The sequence below is a fragment of the Perna viridis genome, chromosome 11 (genome assembly GCF_037379345.1).
Source record: "Perna viridis isolate PV_CMFRI_1.1 ecotype Kerala chromosome 11, ASM3737934v1, whole genome shotgun sequence".
NCBI lineage: Eukaryota > Metazoa > Mollusca > Bivalvia > Mytilida > Mytilidae > Perna > Perna viridis.
In genome coordinates, this window is record NC_142455.1 from 28,871,134 (window position 1) to 28,889,151 (window position 18,018).

Sequence of the window (18,018 nt, forward strand, 5' to 3'; positions counted from 1 at the left end):
TTAACATGTTAATAATTGTGTTAATTGTTCCTTACATAAACTAAGGACTTAATGTAAGGACAAGTTTCAAGTGCTTCGTATTTGATAAAAAATACTTTAAAATGTTACTATTAAATTGAATACATTTACTGCACATTCGTTTTTGCTTTGTACATTGTTAACATTGATGTTAAATTCATTAAAATAAACAATACATATCAGGGTTGAAATGATGACAAGTTTAGTAGATATAAACGACAATCGCAAAATCCATTTGTGGTCACTAATGCACCGTTTATGGACGCAAATTAAACTTATCTGAAACTAAATCGATAAAATGCTCACTGTGAGAGTTGATCAAGAAGTACAAAACATGCTTGAGATATGAAATTAAACAGTTAAAATGATATCTTGAGGTTTAACCAATCATATATATTAGAAAACCGTAAAAAAAAACAAATCGACAAAAAGAAGTGACGTTAACGCATTACATAACCAGAATAAATTATCGAGTCGTTTAATTAGATCTTACTACTTTATATGTTGTATCTAAGGCAAATGTTGTAATACCTAAATATCGATAATAAGTAATGGTGGCAAAATACATGTGAAATGTATTACTCGAGTGCTCGGTCATGATATTCGCTAGTACTCAAGTACTCGGATTAAAAATGTCGATGTTTTTGGGATGCAGTATTATTCATAATACCTCTCATATTAAGTTAAATAAGAGGACATTTTCGCGAAGACAGACATTGGGCCAGAACTCATTTTCCTGGCTGGTGAATCTCACTACATGACAATTGTTTTCACAAATAACCTTTCAAAAGTACATGTACCAAATGAAAGACATGTAAAAAAAATCATCGAAAAGTTTATTAGGTCCAACTTAATAGGTAAGATTTGTATCATGTGTTGATAATTTTGATTGTGACTTTTCCTCCCAGTCCACAACATATTGGAATGAAACTTACGTATATAAAACGAAATTACATCACAAATTATCAAACAACGAATATCTATTTTGTACCAATCACATTGATTTATACTTAAACATAAAATTTTCGCTATAAGCTAATGATCCATGTAAATGTCGATCCGTGAACAAATACCTTTACAAAACTTTACAAAAAGTAACTGTGTGTACGTAGTAAATTGATATTATGTATTACAACAAAGGGGCATTTTGCAAAGGGAACTTTAACAGAGAACTCTATCAAGATATTTTAAAAGAAATTGCGTGTCCGAATAGAAAAATTGTAATAATGTTTATATGCATCAACATGGAATAAAAGAAAAATATGTCAATATCATATTCTTTTAAAAAGAAATTAAACTACATAATTTTGTTGTTCTTTTTCAAGCAGTTTCTTAAAAGATTAGAGCATTCATGTTTCTACTTCAATTTGAAAAAATTCTATTGTAAAAAATCGGCAGTGTTCATGCCACAGTGCATTGCTTAATAAATCGATACTTTATGACTAATAAACTTTTGATGGTAAGACAACTAAATACATTACACATGTTATGAAGAAAAAAAATCATATTTGATTGTTCCCAAATAATCAACCTTAAATACCAACTTGTCGTTTTAGTGTCAGTCTCTGTAAAAATCGGGTAGCGGATGAACATTGTATAAACAAAAACCATCATTTTTATAGTGAAATTCGACTATTTGCACCATCGGAAGGATAATCAAGGAAAAAAAGATAATATTTTCTATATCATTTTTGCTAACGGAGTTACAGTACCTGAACCGTTCCGTGCAATAAAAATTGCGATCGGTCATCGATCACCGATCAGTTTCCGGTCAGTCATCGATCCGTCAAACCGGTCCAATAAACTGGTGATCGGATCACGTGACCACAGAGCAGTCAATGTATTTTACGGTTTTTCTTCTTTTCTTTGTTAATTTTACACATATTTACATAATGTAATAGATTTAAACATCAATTTATACTTTTATTTTATTTTTTTTTATATTTTGAACAGATATTACGTCATTTTATATAACAAAACTGCGATCAGATCGGTCACCGGTAATCGGTCATCGATCCGTAAGCGATCAATCAGTCAACGGTCATCGATCCGTCAAATCGTTGTGCAGATCGGTTCAAGAACTGTATAATGTCATTGAAAGGCACTAAAAATGAACATTTCAAGGCAAATAAATCTGTCAAAAACTTCATTTTTCTAAGATATTATTGATAGCTTATGAGTATAGCCAGTGATGCAGAGATCAAATAATATTTTTTTTAATCTAGAGAAAGTATTCGTGAATGATATTACATTGTCCTATCGGTGGGGATTTGATATGCATGTTTCTGATTGTCCCCATTTCGCCTGCTTCTTACAAATATTTAAACTTGACATCTTATTTGAGATGACTTATCTATTTTTATTGTGTTTACCTTTGGAAAGGTTATTCCTTAATATTGACTATATTATGATATGAAGTTGTCTTACTACTTGACCAGAAAGAGTCCGTTTTCTGTGGACATCTTCAGTAGCGCCCCAGAAATGAACCATGCGAAATGTGATTCATGGTTGGAAAGCTTACATATTTTTTTTTATATTTTGTTTATAATGTTATAGTGAACAGAAATTAACATATATATGTTATTATAATGAGAATGTGACAACTCTATTCACTACTCTGCCTGCTCCATCGGATAAAATTGATACCAGGAAGATATGTATACGTATAGAAGGTCTGAAAAATTCCCAACGATATTAGAACTTTCAAATTTGCGATGCAAATTTTTGGTCGTTCCCTCCGTGGGACTCGAACTCGTACCGCTGTGACATCTTTGGCAACACGGAGGGAACGACCAAAAAAGTTGCATCGCAAATTTGACAGTTCTAGCAGATAACACTTTTTATGACGCTAAAATACAATAGAAACTGTTGGATTTCAGTGTGGGTTTGCAGAAGGACTGGAATGAATAATTATGCACTTCATTATATAGAATTATAAAGCAACTTGATAATAAAAAAAAAATGTGCAGCCTTTTTTGTGGCGTATAACATAATACAGAATTTGCATGATTCTTACATAGACAACTTTAAAAAAGCTAGTCATTGTTTGAACATTAACAAAGAAGTATAAAACAGTTAAAAAGCCTTTAAGATGCTGAATACTAAGTTTGTTTTATATATCCTGATATTCAACCTTCAGTTTTACTGGACAGACTTGATCACGTACACACCGATTCAGTACAGAAAGGTTACTACATTACTTTCATGTCAAGGGTAATGAAAGGAATTCTACCAATACATCTAAATAACACTTGACTTGATTGCACAATTAAATCATTTCAATCGTATATCAAAGGTACATTTATAAAATTGCGAACAAAAACGGCACTGATAAAGATTCAAATTGATTTTAGGTTTCATATTACTCCTCCAACAGGCTGGGTTTTGTTTTACATGGTATATTATTTTGGGGCTTCGGCTGCTGCTGAACGATATCACTTTGGATGGAATATCAATTACTCTAACGTTATAGTGCATACTGATATTAAATATAACGAGGTCAAAAAAGCCTAAAAACAAAACAAAACAAATGGCATGCCGACATAGAGTTTCAGTTTTTGATTCTTTCCTTTTATCACCCTAAATTGTTTTTAATTAAGATTATGTGTCTCTGCGTTTTCAATCAGTCTAGACATGATTTGAATTCATGCGGTTGCATATACAATGGTAAGAGTTATTGCAAAAAGGCATTTGTTCTAATGATATTGTATTTAAAGAATCCAATAATTAATGGAGTGCTTAAAACATTACCCAATGTCATACTGTCACCAACTTCTTAAGCGAAAACAACAGCTAAATATTTGGCAAGCGTTTTCAGCCAGAGGATTTGCATTTATTCTATATAAGTAGAGAAAAAGAAAGAAATATTATGCTACAATGCTCAACACAGACAAAAGGAAGAGAAATCATCACGCATTTGTACTCATCTAGAACGGATAACTTGGATAATTTTCCTCCCATGAAGTTCTTTCTCCATTTACGAAATAATGTTCTTGAATGACACTTTATTTGTAGTTTACGTACGAAGAAGATAGGTTTCGGGAAAAGTTGCATACCACAGACTTGTTCTTTGAAGGCAAATTTACAATGCAGTTCGACGGACAGAGTTTAGTTACATTTTATAGCCAGCATTTTCTTCTTACACGTGCATACTTTTATGATATTTTGATATTTTGTTTAGATTTCCATATATGTGTCTTAGTCTAGCCTTTCTCTGACGTTTGAACACATTGACCTTTTACCGTTATTCATTTAGTTCAATATTCAATAGATAGTGAACTATTTTTTTATTTATTATTTATTCATTTTAATTTTTTGGATATCTTTTAGACTTTCACTGAGCTATTCGCAATTTACATTATTGTTTATTTATATAAGCCTATACAATGTATAGATTATATATTTTCATACAAACAACTTATCTTGGACACATGTGCATCATTGACCACTTTATTGGAATATTCCATTATTCTAGTTAGTAGAAACGTAAAAGGTGATAAATTTGGTACTCAAGTGCTAATAAATCAAGAACAATGGTTATATACAAAAAACGTAGCACAAATCATCAGAATTCTTTCGGTAACGTTGTTGTAAACACGTCATCTATGTTCAAAAAGATTTTGTTATACTTACATTATACTAAGTATTCCCCCTCTTGTATTATAAGTGTTTAAGTATCTTAACACGTGGTTTATGTTGTTATTTAAAAACAGTTAAAGAGTAAAAGTTTGAACAATGTATACTTTTTGGATTTTCACTTCTTTCATATTCCATTCCTCATCATCATAATGAGAGTTAGACATCGTCAAGAGAGTGATCATGGTATATTCTTTCACACTGACCCTCAATCATTGACTTCCAGGACGGCATGCATATTGCTATCGCTCAAGTACCGACTTCTTTTATCTATTAATAACATGTCCTTTTTCGCATTGACCAAGACAAGCATTGCACGTGTACAAAATACCTGTGTACACCTGGTTTTCTGTACATTCTCTGATGTCAAACTTTTAACATCCACGCACATCCGGTAGCAATATCATAGTTCCGTGGAGTCTCCTGAATAGACGTATATTGAATTCTTGCATATTTAATTCAGATCCTAATTACATAATTACTAATATTATTGTTTCATTAATACCTTAACATCTATGGTAACATATATTTTATTGGTGAGGTAACATATAGATATCCAGGAAATGTTTAGAGTCATCAAAGAGATTGGGGTAATAAGGAATCATGGTACAATCTTCGATAATGAAAATGTACGTACATAAATATTCTTTGATACGATCACGTAATGGCAGAGGAAGGCGAGTCTGTTCACAAGAAAAGGTAAAGAGTTTTTGTGGAAGGACGCATTCAACCCAGTATAGGACAGGTTTAACGTGTAAGATGGCAAAGTTATAACCTAAGGAGGAATTGTCGATAATAATGCAACTTGTCGTACGTTTGATGGCTGTGGCCAACTTTGTCGTTAAAATAACTTGTTGCACGTGTTTGAAAAAGACTACAGTTAAAACGTTTATAAACTTTTTTTCATTGAAGGTGCGAAACTAGTCTTTGGCTATACCTAAATTAGGTATTGAAAACCATTATTATTAGTTATTCGATGGTGTCTTCAAGAGCTGAGTTTATTATAAGGACCGATTATTTCGATAATACAGAAATCTGGCAATTATGCATTTTATGCTTGTCGCATAGTTTATAAAATTTATGATCGAACCTTTTAAGGCTTACACAAGTTTTACAAACGTGTCGTACTTGAACGTGCTCTACTATGAAATACAAGAAGGGTGTCTTAAAGTTACATATGAATCGATGGCGATGGCTTTATTAATTTCCTGTCCATTGTTTTATTTCCTTTAACATGATTAAGAAGGACTAGTTTAGAACAGACAATCTAATGAACAAGGACTGACCTCAAATAAACTCCCACATCACCAAAAAGCCATCAATTTCCCTTTAAAGAAAGCTAACAAACATTTAAAGAATTTAATTCAGTTTTTATCAGTCGTCTCCGTATTCTATCGTTTTACTATTCCCTTAATCGGAAGGAAATTTAGTAAATAACAATATGATAATCAATCAAACAGCATGTGTTGGCTTTTGATTTATCAGAATGGTCATCAAAAGGTCATGGTAATGAAGGACAAAGACATCACTAGAGAAGCCACATGTGTTATTATCGTTGCACGTTTGTCTTCAGTAGATTGTTGTAATCAAACAATCTCTTTCTTTTAATTTTATTAGTTACGGTTGCCAAATGAGTATCAGTCTTTTCATTGTTTCAAAATGCCTTCCATTAGATGTCAGAACACCATTTCCTATTATTTTTTTTATGTTTTATATTTTATTGACATGATTGCACTATCAAGTTAGAATTGATTACTGTTAAAGATCTCCACCTTGACACTGCAATACCTCAATATGACTTTCTTATTATATAAAAAAGTCGTATAAGAAATTGCAAACATTCGTTAAAAACACAGTACTAGCTAAAGTAAAATTAAATACAAACGAGTTCTTCATAAACATTCCTTGCGTAGGAGAGGTCCTTAATCCATACACGAAATGAGGTGTGAATAGTTTCTGGAATTCCAAAACAATATCTATTAGCATTATACAAGGTGATGTAACATATCATACCATAACATCCAATAGATATAAACCCATGAACGATATAATCTGTATGAACAGTTTTATGTGTAATATGAACAATGGCATTATACCCCTGAGCAGAATAAATCTGTGTAACACATCGAAAATCAAAGTTATCAGTTCCTGTTTCTTCACTTCTTTAATGTACCAAACATTTGATAGCGTTGTTTGCAATGGGCCTCAACATACAACAATAATCATGATTTCCCATGAGTCCAATGAAAGAGAAAAATGTTTTTATACAGACTGATAGCCTTATATTATACGAGCGAGATATATATCAAAGGGAATAATTTATTAGCTTGGTGTGCACGTCTTTGTACTCTTGTTACAAACAATATATTAAAATATCTTAATGGTAACGCATATTCCTCTTAAGGAAGAATGTTAAATGTAAAGCAAGCCCTTTTATCAATCAGATCAACCGTTATTCTACAAACATGTAACAATCTAAATAAAACACTTTGCAATATGATGATAATACTGATGATGAGAGTACTAATGGTGTAATCCTTACCCCCATTTTGTGTCATTGTTGAAGTAAGTGTTTAGCTGAAAACAAAAAATCAAACAAATCGAATCGAAACAACAGGTGCACAACAACATAGTAAGGAGTACAATCCCCATCTAATGAGAACACTTCCCATCAAGTTTTATCGAAAACCACCGCACTGTAAGGGTGGAGTTTTAGATAGAAATCGGTAACCTGTTTCCCATACTCGATTTTTTTTATCGAGTCAAGTCTTTTTGATCCGAAACGCAAATAGAGAACACACATATTTGTTCTTGAATCAACATGTACAAACACTGAAACCCGTTAAAGTTTTCATGACATAATTTTACAAATGTATAAAGCTGGCAGCAAGACTTTCTTTTCATCGGAAAACATTTAATTACATACAATATACGGCATGTAAGTCTCGTTATGTGACCCCGTGGTTGCACGAGAATGGGTCCTAATCTACCATTCAAATGCATGAAAACTTCGTCATTTGCAGAGCGTTGAATTCAGAATTAAAAGTAAAACATCTTTCTGTGTAATAATATAGATACAAATACCAAATATATATTTCTATATGATAAAAGTGTTAAGAAAAGCAATACATAGAAGATTTTGTATTGTGATGCAGCGTTCTGAGATCCCGGAAATAAACGATAAAATGCAGATCGGTCTTTGGATTTCAATACGTTTTATATCGAAAATCACTGGAAGGAAAATGAAGCTAGAGCGAGACTTACAAACCCTATTGAGACGTTGGTAATAATTTGTGCATTATGTCCTTATCCAGATTTAGGTTTAAAAGATCAAATGTATGAATACATATATACATAAGGAATGCACAACTGAGTATGGAAATTAAATATGTATTAGAGAGTGAAATATTAGGTCAAATTCAATTAAAGTGCTCGACAAATGCCATCTCACAAAAACCTCCAAGGTAAGCTCGTATAATTTGTTCTTATCAAATACAAAACAAAACAAAACAATAAAACATAACAAGAAAGCAAATAAAAAAAGTCTTTTAAGTCTTATTATCTTGATATGTTTCGACACTGGAACAAACTTTCATTTTCACGTCAAATTTGAAATTAAACTTAGATTCATTCGGTTGACAGCGAGTAGAAGAAGTAGCTTTTCTTGTATGGACGATACACCTTAAACACATTTTTTCACGATTGGTTCACGAACTATGCACGTTGCCTTGTCCACAAATTGATGTATTCGAATCAATTCTTTTGTATCATGAAGTTTGATATCTATGAATTCAACTTGTGACGTGACCTCTTAAATATTGATTCAGAGTGCAGATAGGTCAACTCGTCTTTGTCATGGAGGATTGTCTGTAGTTGACTCGTACGCTGTTCCGAAAGAAAACAAGTACTCTCTTTAAAAAGAAAGATTGACGACGCATTAAAATTTGTTCCTTTTACTCATACTTTTCTACATTTCATTCAGGAAATAACATATGGCACGCAATTTTAATTTTCGATACAGTTTTTTTCGAAGTTATCAGTATTTGGCCCATCGGGACACAGAATTGCGATCAGGTGACTGCGCTTCCATGGAAGAGCGTCTTTCAGGTCAAAGAGTAAAAAGCGAAACTATACCGACTGCGTCGGAAAAAAAATGATATTAACAAACCATTGAAATTCTTGGTATGTCTGTTCTGTGTAATTTAAGTAAGAAATGGGTGAAATCTAGGCTACATTAGATCAGTTTATTCAATACATATATAAATAGATACAGAGGTGCGCTGTGTTTATTTATCATTTGTAAAATATGAGTTGTTGACAAGGTTGAAGAAATACCAGATTGATAAACATCTGTCTTACAGCTGTTTTAAGAATTTATTTAAGAATATTTTCGGAAAGTGAATCACACTGTTTCGAATGATTGAAGCTTTTTTCAACATCACACAATGAAACAAAAATATTTTGTAATTCTTCTGACACTTGTTATGACATATTGTGTGTATTTTGAGATATGACATTGAAGAGTTAAACAAATAATTCTTACAAATTGATGTATACAAATAACATCTAAATTTAAAGAAAATATGCAATAAAAAAAGTATTGTGTTAATAAAAAGAAGTATGTTCGACCGTTAAACGGCAAAAATTATCAACCTAGAAATAATGATAAAAAATAAGTATATATTTATGTGGAAAACCTGGTGTTTGGAAATTTACATTTGAATTCAAAACAAAGAATGAAGAAAAAGTTGATGAAAAGCAAATGTAATGGTTATAATCCAAGATGTACTCCTTCTTGACTGCCTTTGGCAATCAATGTAGCTTTGCTCTTTTCGTCGTAAACTAAATTATGAAAATAAACAGAATACAAAAAATCTCGTACAAGTGTTATTTCATTGTCTGTGATTTTCTAATTATGGTCCAATTTTCCCGAAGTAATCTAACATGGCAATCAGAGGGAATAAATCTTAGACAGTTCAAAAATCACCACGTCATATTACCTATATTGGCTTTTCAGTTTATACAGTTTTAGCCATAGACAAATTAAAACGCTATAAAATCACTTTGTTGTTTTCCCTTTGAAATAAGACGTATGTTTGTCATAAATGCTAGGTATCACAGGTGTCATAAGTTGACATAAAAGTATTTTGACATTTTATTTGACATACACGCATCTCCCTTATGGATAATCTAATTCAACATGACAATTCCCCTTAAAGTTGTCTTTGTTCGACTCGGATTTTAGGTACATAAATGATAAAAATGACATGGTTTCTAATTGTAAGCCAAGCTTGAAGTATTCTTATAGCTTTATTCTATTGCATTCAGTTTATAAAGGGTGAGTTGAAGGCTAAATCATATCATTTGCATTAAAAACTGCGGTGTCCTTTATGCATTGACTCGCTAGTAATACACTACACGAATAACCTCACTCAAATTCATTAATTTTAAAATGTTGTGTACGTTTACTTAAATGAAATCATTCAATTCACTAAATCAAACGAATTGAATCAATTCTAGATGTTAGTTTTAAAGTTTTCATCTTGTAAATTCCTGAGAGTTTCCTTGTAAAACGCTATTTTTAAAATTATTTTTTTCATATGCTGAGCTTAAAACGAAATGTACCATTTTCTCTAACTGAACTGTTCAAAACAATTTTAAACTTTTGAATCATTTTTTTGAATTTTTTACTAAACTGCTTCTTTTTTCAGTTTTTGCTAAAAATGTCAAATTTTGAACCGGACTGAAGTTTGAGTACAGTTCACTATTCACTATTCACTATTGAATTATGAATAGTGAACTGTACTCCAACTTCAGTCCGGTAAATTTTGAGAAATAAAAACTGAATTTCTTCGTCAAAGTTTCATCTACACAAATTTTATCTATGGATTCCACTAACGCAATATCAAATTTCAGTTAATTTGAGTTGTTATTTTAATAGATGTATCCAACTGAATCTTATATTCCAGAGATATAAAGATTGACGAGTTTCTTTTTTGTCGAAAATATTTAATTACATATACTTAATTATGCTTCCCCTGATTACTCTTTAAAATAAACTTGCTACATATTATATACATTATTTACATGTCCTTTCATTGTCCAAAACAGTTTCCAGGACATTTGTCAGCAAAACTTTTTTTTTACATGAAAAGCGTATTGGTGGAGACCGACATACAGTTTAAGAAAGGTAATCATTTCCATCATGAAATTTCGTCGATGATTATTTATTTTGAATCCCAATTTACGAGTCTGGAAATACGTATAAAGTAGAAATCAACATCCAAACTCAGTCTGTCCGTTCCAAATCATACTTCCTGTTTCATGTTCGCTCAACCTAAACTCAATGTTTTAGAAATGCAAGTCGGTATGGTCATATACATCAATATAAAAAAAAATTTAGCTTTTTCTTTTACGTCTAACAATGTAAATTTTGTTTGGTATTTTGTGATAATCACTGGAATTTATAGAACGAGCTAAACATGATTTCGCTTGAAATGCAAAGGCTTTAAAATATCACAGGGTAGTATGAATTCTTTGTTACCTCTCAGGAAAAGGTATAGGAACGCTTTTAATGTGAAAATACCAAATAATACCAAATAGTCGTTAAACTGTCAAGTAGTTATTAATATTCTAATTCTTGCCCAATATTAACAGCTACTGTTTCGCCGTTTTATGATATTGACCTTTAAAATCTCCATGAGAAGTGTATTCATTTCTTTCATGTGCATGAATAATTTACTATATTCCTCTTTAATCGACATTTGTACGACATTAAGTGTAAAAAGGTCGCCAGCGTCAATACCATGTCTGACAAATTGATGCATTACGTATTACATAATGCAACTAACAACGAAATATCGTTTTACGCTTACTAGCAGTGCCATGTGAAAGGCTGAGATAAGCAAATACTTCGCAACTGAACGAATGGTGCTCAATAAAACATTAATGGCAAAATTGTATTGATATTACTACAATATGTAAGACTTAAAAGCAATGCATGTTACAAGTATTACGTAATTAAACGGATGAAATAGATCTTTAATTGTCAACCGCTGATAGGACAATTGTAAATCGTATCAATAACTCATTTTTGCTACGCATGCTTATTATACGGGTTTGATTATTGTACTCTTTGGTATTAGTTTTCATCAATTTAAGATCCATGTGAGCGTTAGATATTAATTAGCTCAGAAACTCCATTTGCCAAGTATCTTTTTCAAACCGATTTGATCAGTTTTCAAACTGTGTATACCAATGATTAAGGTACAAACTATAGTTAATTTCTGAAACAAAGCAATGATGCCTGGGATAGGACAGTTGGCGTAGAGCAGGCCACAAAACACTAAAAAGTACACAATGATAAGTGAAAACTATAGACTTAACCTAAAACCGTGGGTGAACTCATTTGGTCGGGAAAATTCTTGTGTTTGAAAGATACCCACTGCGCTGATCATAAAAGATCATTTGAAGTGAAAGGGGCAGAATATATGACAGCTGGATGCCAACAATAGGTTTAACAGCCAAAGTCAAGCCAGTTTCTGATAATTATTTCACATAAAGTTATTGTAATTTTCTCAGATCTAGAGGATGCTATGCCTTAAAATTCGTCAAGATACAGAGTTGTTTGTAGCCAGAGGGGGATTTGTGCTGAATTTTGGGCCATATTTGTCGAAAAGTAATGATGAACCTTAAAATATAGTTGAATGTTGGCAATCAACAATTTAGTTTTTTTTTTGGAATAAGAAATATAAGGAAAAAACAGGTTAGGTGATATTATATGTAGGCGGATCCACACGTGGGTATGCTGTTATCGTCGGTCGACCCTCTTATCCTTAAAAAGTTATTTGTTTATATTAGAACAGAAATGAGAAGATCAGTGACGGTAGTCCCTTAAGCCAGTCAGTGTTACTCCTCTTCAAAATTTCTAGATCTGCAACTGAATATTATAACAAAATGACATCTTTTTTCTTTCCAATTTTTTGTTCAAGTTGAACAAATCCAGGGGTACAAGTGAAATTTATTTTTTATAGTTTAGAATTTATAAAGAAAACCAACAACAAGAAGTAAACTAGATGGGAAAAATAATCAATCTTGTTAAATATATACAAGACGCAGTCGGTACAAAAATTGCCACCAAAGATTGTGCATCGACCGGATTGGTACTACATCACCGCTTACGCAGTTGTATGACTTCATGGATGTCATTTGATTTGTTTCTTAGATAAATAAATCTTCATCTGTCAGGTTATTGATATACCATGCCATAGTTAGAAATCCGTTCTGTTATATTTAAATTTCAATGAAAATAACATATACATTACTTGTATAGGTAAAATTTCCATTTTTGGGTATTTTGGGGATTAGGAAAAGGGAAGAGTAATCACGGGAAACAAGATTCTAGCCAAAATAAGGATGATAGAGTTAATGAACAAGGATTGTGTAAAGGGGATAGGGGAAAGGCTGTTTTGAATGGGAAGATGGAGAAAAAAAGTTTTTTATAGTTTTAAGTTTTAAATGTATATCTAATGCAATTGATTTTTTTTTAAATTTTGAAGTATTTCAAAGTATACAATATCATTTGTCACTGTAAATATTTAAAAATGAAACATGCAAAGGGGATTGTATGAAGGGATGAGGATTTGTCGTTTGGGAATCGGGATAGGGAAAACTTGGAAAGGGGAATGAAGGATGGTATAAGGTGGAGATGAAGAGTTTATACCATTCAAGAGCTGTAAAAAATATTGTAAGTATTAAATGTTGAGAAATAAAGTTTAAAAAAACGTAATTTAGATTTTCAAAAAAAAAAAAAAAACAAAAAAAAACTAAATAATTAAAATAACATTACTTCATTCTGAAAAAAAAAAACCGTTTCGAATGCAAGTAACAAAACAGTGCACTTTGCACAAAACATTAAACAAAGCAGTTTCCGTATACCGTACTAATTGCCTCGGTTTGTTTTTGATGTAGGTTATTTTAATTGTTTTCATATGCTGTTTAAATAATGCTTTTATAATGACACAAAACCACACAGAAAAAACAAAACAAAACAAAAAAATAGTAATAATAATTAAAAAAAACAAAAAAACAACAACAACAACAAAAGTACATGCTATGTGATTTCTATATCTTTGCTACTACACTCTTAAAAAAAAAACAATCTGTCTGCATAATTACTATAAGCAACTTATTAAAGGAGCAGGTAATCGCATTTATGTATGAAAAAACCATGCTGCCGTGCGTAATCACTAAATGTAACTTCCTATTTCCAAACAAATTATCGATCTAACAATCAATGAACTTATCGGTTCAATGCTGAACATGCTAAGGAAACAGATTGTATTCAAATTCAGACTGCATGTTCTATTGTTTTAGTGATAATGTCAAATGCGTGAAGTCTACATGCTTTTTATGTGTACCATTTCACTTTGGCTTTGTAGTTATTGGTAGCTATTGAAACATGGAATGAATGGGATTCTAGAAAAAGGTTAGTTTTGCATGACAAAAACAAAATTATGATAATAATAATAATGATTTATTTACCCTTGTTTAATTTAGGTTTATTTAATCCAGCGATAAAACATTCAATATGCAGTGATTATATTGAAAAATAAAACAGGAAGCGATATGACATTTATTCATGTTCTTGAAAAGGAATGATTTACTAAAAAAAATAGATCATGCTTATTGGTGTATACAAATGGTATTTAAATGACTGGTACAAAAGGAGCACGAATCAATTACATAGAAGAACATGCTATTTTATATACCCTGTTTTGGGCTATACAGCAGCATCATTCAGATGCAAGGTTATTATGTACATTCTTCTTCTAAGCAAGTTGTGGTATATATTTCCGATCGAGGAGAATCTTTAAACACACTGGAACTTGTTAAAAATAAAGGATTTGTTTTTCGAGTGCTTTGCTTTTTTCGAAATAACAGAGACATGCCTTATTTTAAAATAGCTCGTGTTACCTTTAAACAAAAATGATTAATATTGTTTACTACCACCATATCAATCGTTCATTGGATTTGATATGGTCCACTCGATTGGCGATATCTTAAAAAGGAACGTTCATTACAAACAAAGCTATAGCCAAAGTTAGGTTTAAACAGAAGTCCTATTTATCGCTGTTTTTATTGTCGATGTAATTGCCTTTCGAAGATTGTACTTATCAGCTCAATTTGGGTCATTTGCATTCTTTGTCCATTCGATATTAAAAAAATATCAACAATTAGAAAAAAAGGAAAATCACGACAGAATTTAATAATTTTTCTTTATTCTTAAGATGAAGTTTAGATGCAAAACTGAGCTTTTTTGCCATCTACAAAAATGAACCATTGGCTCTAGTGTTGAATATATTTTCCTTTTTATAATTGTATGTATGCGTCCCATATTTTGACTTACAAAAAAGAATACAGGAAATCGCTATGTTTATATTGTTAAAGATATAGGAAGTGAATGGAATAGATTTAACGTCAAAGTTATCAGATTTTATCATGCAAGCTGTCGTGGAGAAAACACTTGTTATTAAGGACTAATACAATATATAGCAAATCTCAATTGTATCTTGAACTAAAGTCTAATGTAAACAATGTTTAAAAAAATTAGGACAACTCCCTCTTTATCGTTAGATCATCTATGTATTCCTTATCTGGCGTAAACGGTCAAGCGTGTGTCTTATCTTTAAACTAATATTTACAAAGACAATAAAAGATTCATAAGACAAACATACTTTCTCATAAAAATCTAAGACAAATAGTTATGAAAGAGATGCGTATTTTTCTTAAGGTTTCAATAACATAAATGAATTAATATGTTTGAGATAATGTAAGAGTTTTTAATATCGTTATGACATTACAATGAATTACTCAAGATTGTTCATTATCAGTGATATATATATATATATATATATTATATTATATAGTAGTTTTTGTATATGAACAACCAAAAAACTTAATATGATTTTTTGGTATATTGAGGTTGTATTAGTTTGCAATCAATTCATTCCTTATATATTCATGTTCTGTGTATTAGAATGATAATAACATAAGTTATTAAGAAAAAAAAAAACCAAAAAAAAAAAAAAAAAACCAAAAAGTTCCATTTTAGATACCCGACGCAGTAAAATCTTGTTATTTATACTTATGGTTTTCTACATTTCATTCAGAAAAAAAATTATATTTTCGCTGCGTATTTTTCCGAACGCCATTTAGTTATCTATGTTTGGCCAATCGGGAAACATAATTACGATCACGTGACTTGCCTTCCCGTAGAAGAGCGTCAAAGAGTAAAAATAAAACTATACCGACTGCGTCGAAAAAAAAATGTTATTAACAAACATGTTAACAAATGATAGGTTTAAGAGTACTCATTCAGAGTATCCGTCTATAGTAGTTCCGAAAGATAAATTCCGCCAAAAACGTTCGTCAAATACATGCAGTAAATACAGAAAAAATAGACGAGAACTTTAAGTTGAATGGGTACTCTTCAACCTTTAATTTGTTAACATGTGCTATGCGTGCCTGTTTATATAGAATTTGGGCATAAGCACTATTGCTACTGTCTTGTAAAAAAATGTTATTGAGTTAGCAAAGTATAACATATGAACATTAAAATTTCTGTTCAATGCAATGAACTTATTCAATCACGATGGTACTGAATTAAATTGTCATTTTTTCGATCGATGGATTTACTTCAACAGTACGTATTGGAAATGTTGATCTTTCCTTACCAGCAGCATTTTCTAATTTTCTAATTTTCTCTACATCAACTGTCGACCACCATAATACAGCTGTCAAAGAATACATCACATGTAGAGATGCCAGCAATCGTTATTCTCATTAACTCATTAATTGTAAAATGCTAATGAGCTGTAGAATTGAAGTGAAGCATTAAAAAGATATATATGTAGACAGATATCTTTTTACTTGAAAATAAACCGACCTTACAAACCATTCTGTTTTGGTCTCATGTTTACATTACTATAGCCCTATCGGTATACAGGTAAGTATACAAGCGGCTCTCTCTTAAAGCATGGAAATCAAGAGTAATTCTTGCAAACTGTCACTTTCCTATACCATCCCTACAAATCTCCTTTTTGAAAGTGGATATCGAAATGACAAATCAAGAATCGTAATTTGGTGTGTAACAGATTTTGGATTAGAGATTAAAATGAAGTATGTGCGCGTGGATTTCGAATACGCATGCATAACTCCTTGTCCTTTATAAACAAAGACATATTGATAAACAGGCAGACCAACATTTCAAACACGAGAATAAACCGTAGGGAAATCAAGGATATTATTACCCGATTAGACATGATAATTGTGCTGAATAATACATTTCAAAGCAGCATGACAAAATATTTGCTGTATCATCGTACAATTATCCACTATACAAGCGAGAAACAGTTTTCAAAAGAAAAAATCAAGTATAATGATTTTACACAAGAGAGATATGGTTCAATAACAAACTATAGCAAGTAACCGGGGCAAAGGAAACTTTATACTGTATCGTATCCCGTTAAGTTGTATTCAGACGCTAATCGTGACAGAGTATTGAAAGTGAAATTATTTCTAAGCTTGTAAAATTATGTAATAAAGACTTTATTGATATAATCCCAAGAAAGATTAGTTCATTTGTACTGAATATTTTAATAATTAATTTGGTTAAAATCAAACTAACACAAAAGAAAAATAAATTACAAAAAAAAAAAAAAAACAAACACAAAAAAACCACAAAAAAAACAACACAAAAACAAAAACAAAAACGTTATGCCTGTATGCCTGATTATGAGTAATTATGCTGTATGAACTATCAACTTACTACCAATTAAACTTAATCCTCTGTTTTTGTAGATACATCAAATGAGGTTGATGTGCAATGGTTTTGATATATGAAAATTGGTAAAAACTACCTTAAGCTTACTAAAATTCTTAAAACTTAAAATATTCCCATTATATTAAATGCAGACTTTTGTAAAATGCAGCTGTTTGCAAATACTAGTATCTCAAAAACCGTTAGGTTTTGACAAACTTTTACATCGGATAAAAGTGACTTATGCTTTGAAATTTTTTTGAAGTGAGTTCGTGGAAATTAATATGAAATTAAAATGATATTTGTCAAAATAAAAGTGTTTCAATAATTTTGTTAATTGTGTGGTTCTAATGCTGCTGATAAGATGTTACTTCTAGTAACACATGAACAGAATATCAAACTTTGCAATATCTATATAATTGGTATGTTTGTATTTGATCATGCATATTAAACTAACTTTCGGTAAAATGCGTTGTTTTGAATTTCTAACCCCTGAAATTAATTTTACATTTATATTCTTTGAATAAAGCATCAAAGTCAAATCT

General features: G+C 31.1%; 1 pseudogene across 2 annotated transcripts in view; it reads left to right on the forward strand.

The window, feature by feature from the left end:
- Window positions 1-13,967: 13,967 nt before the first annotated feature.
- LOC148603620 (5-hydroxytryptamine receptor pseudogene) overlaps window positions 13,968-18,018 on the forward strand; it is a 33,731-nt pseudogene continuing 29,680 nt past the window's right edge. For both annotated transcript variants that reach the window (XR_015916682.1, XR_015916683.1), the window contains exon 1: window positions 13,968-14,140. The product of XR_015916682.1 is annotated as a 5-hydroxytryptamine receptor pseudogene, transcript variant X4 (transcript). The remainder of the gene's footprint in view (window positions 14,141-18,018) is intronic.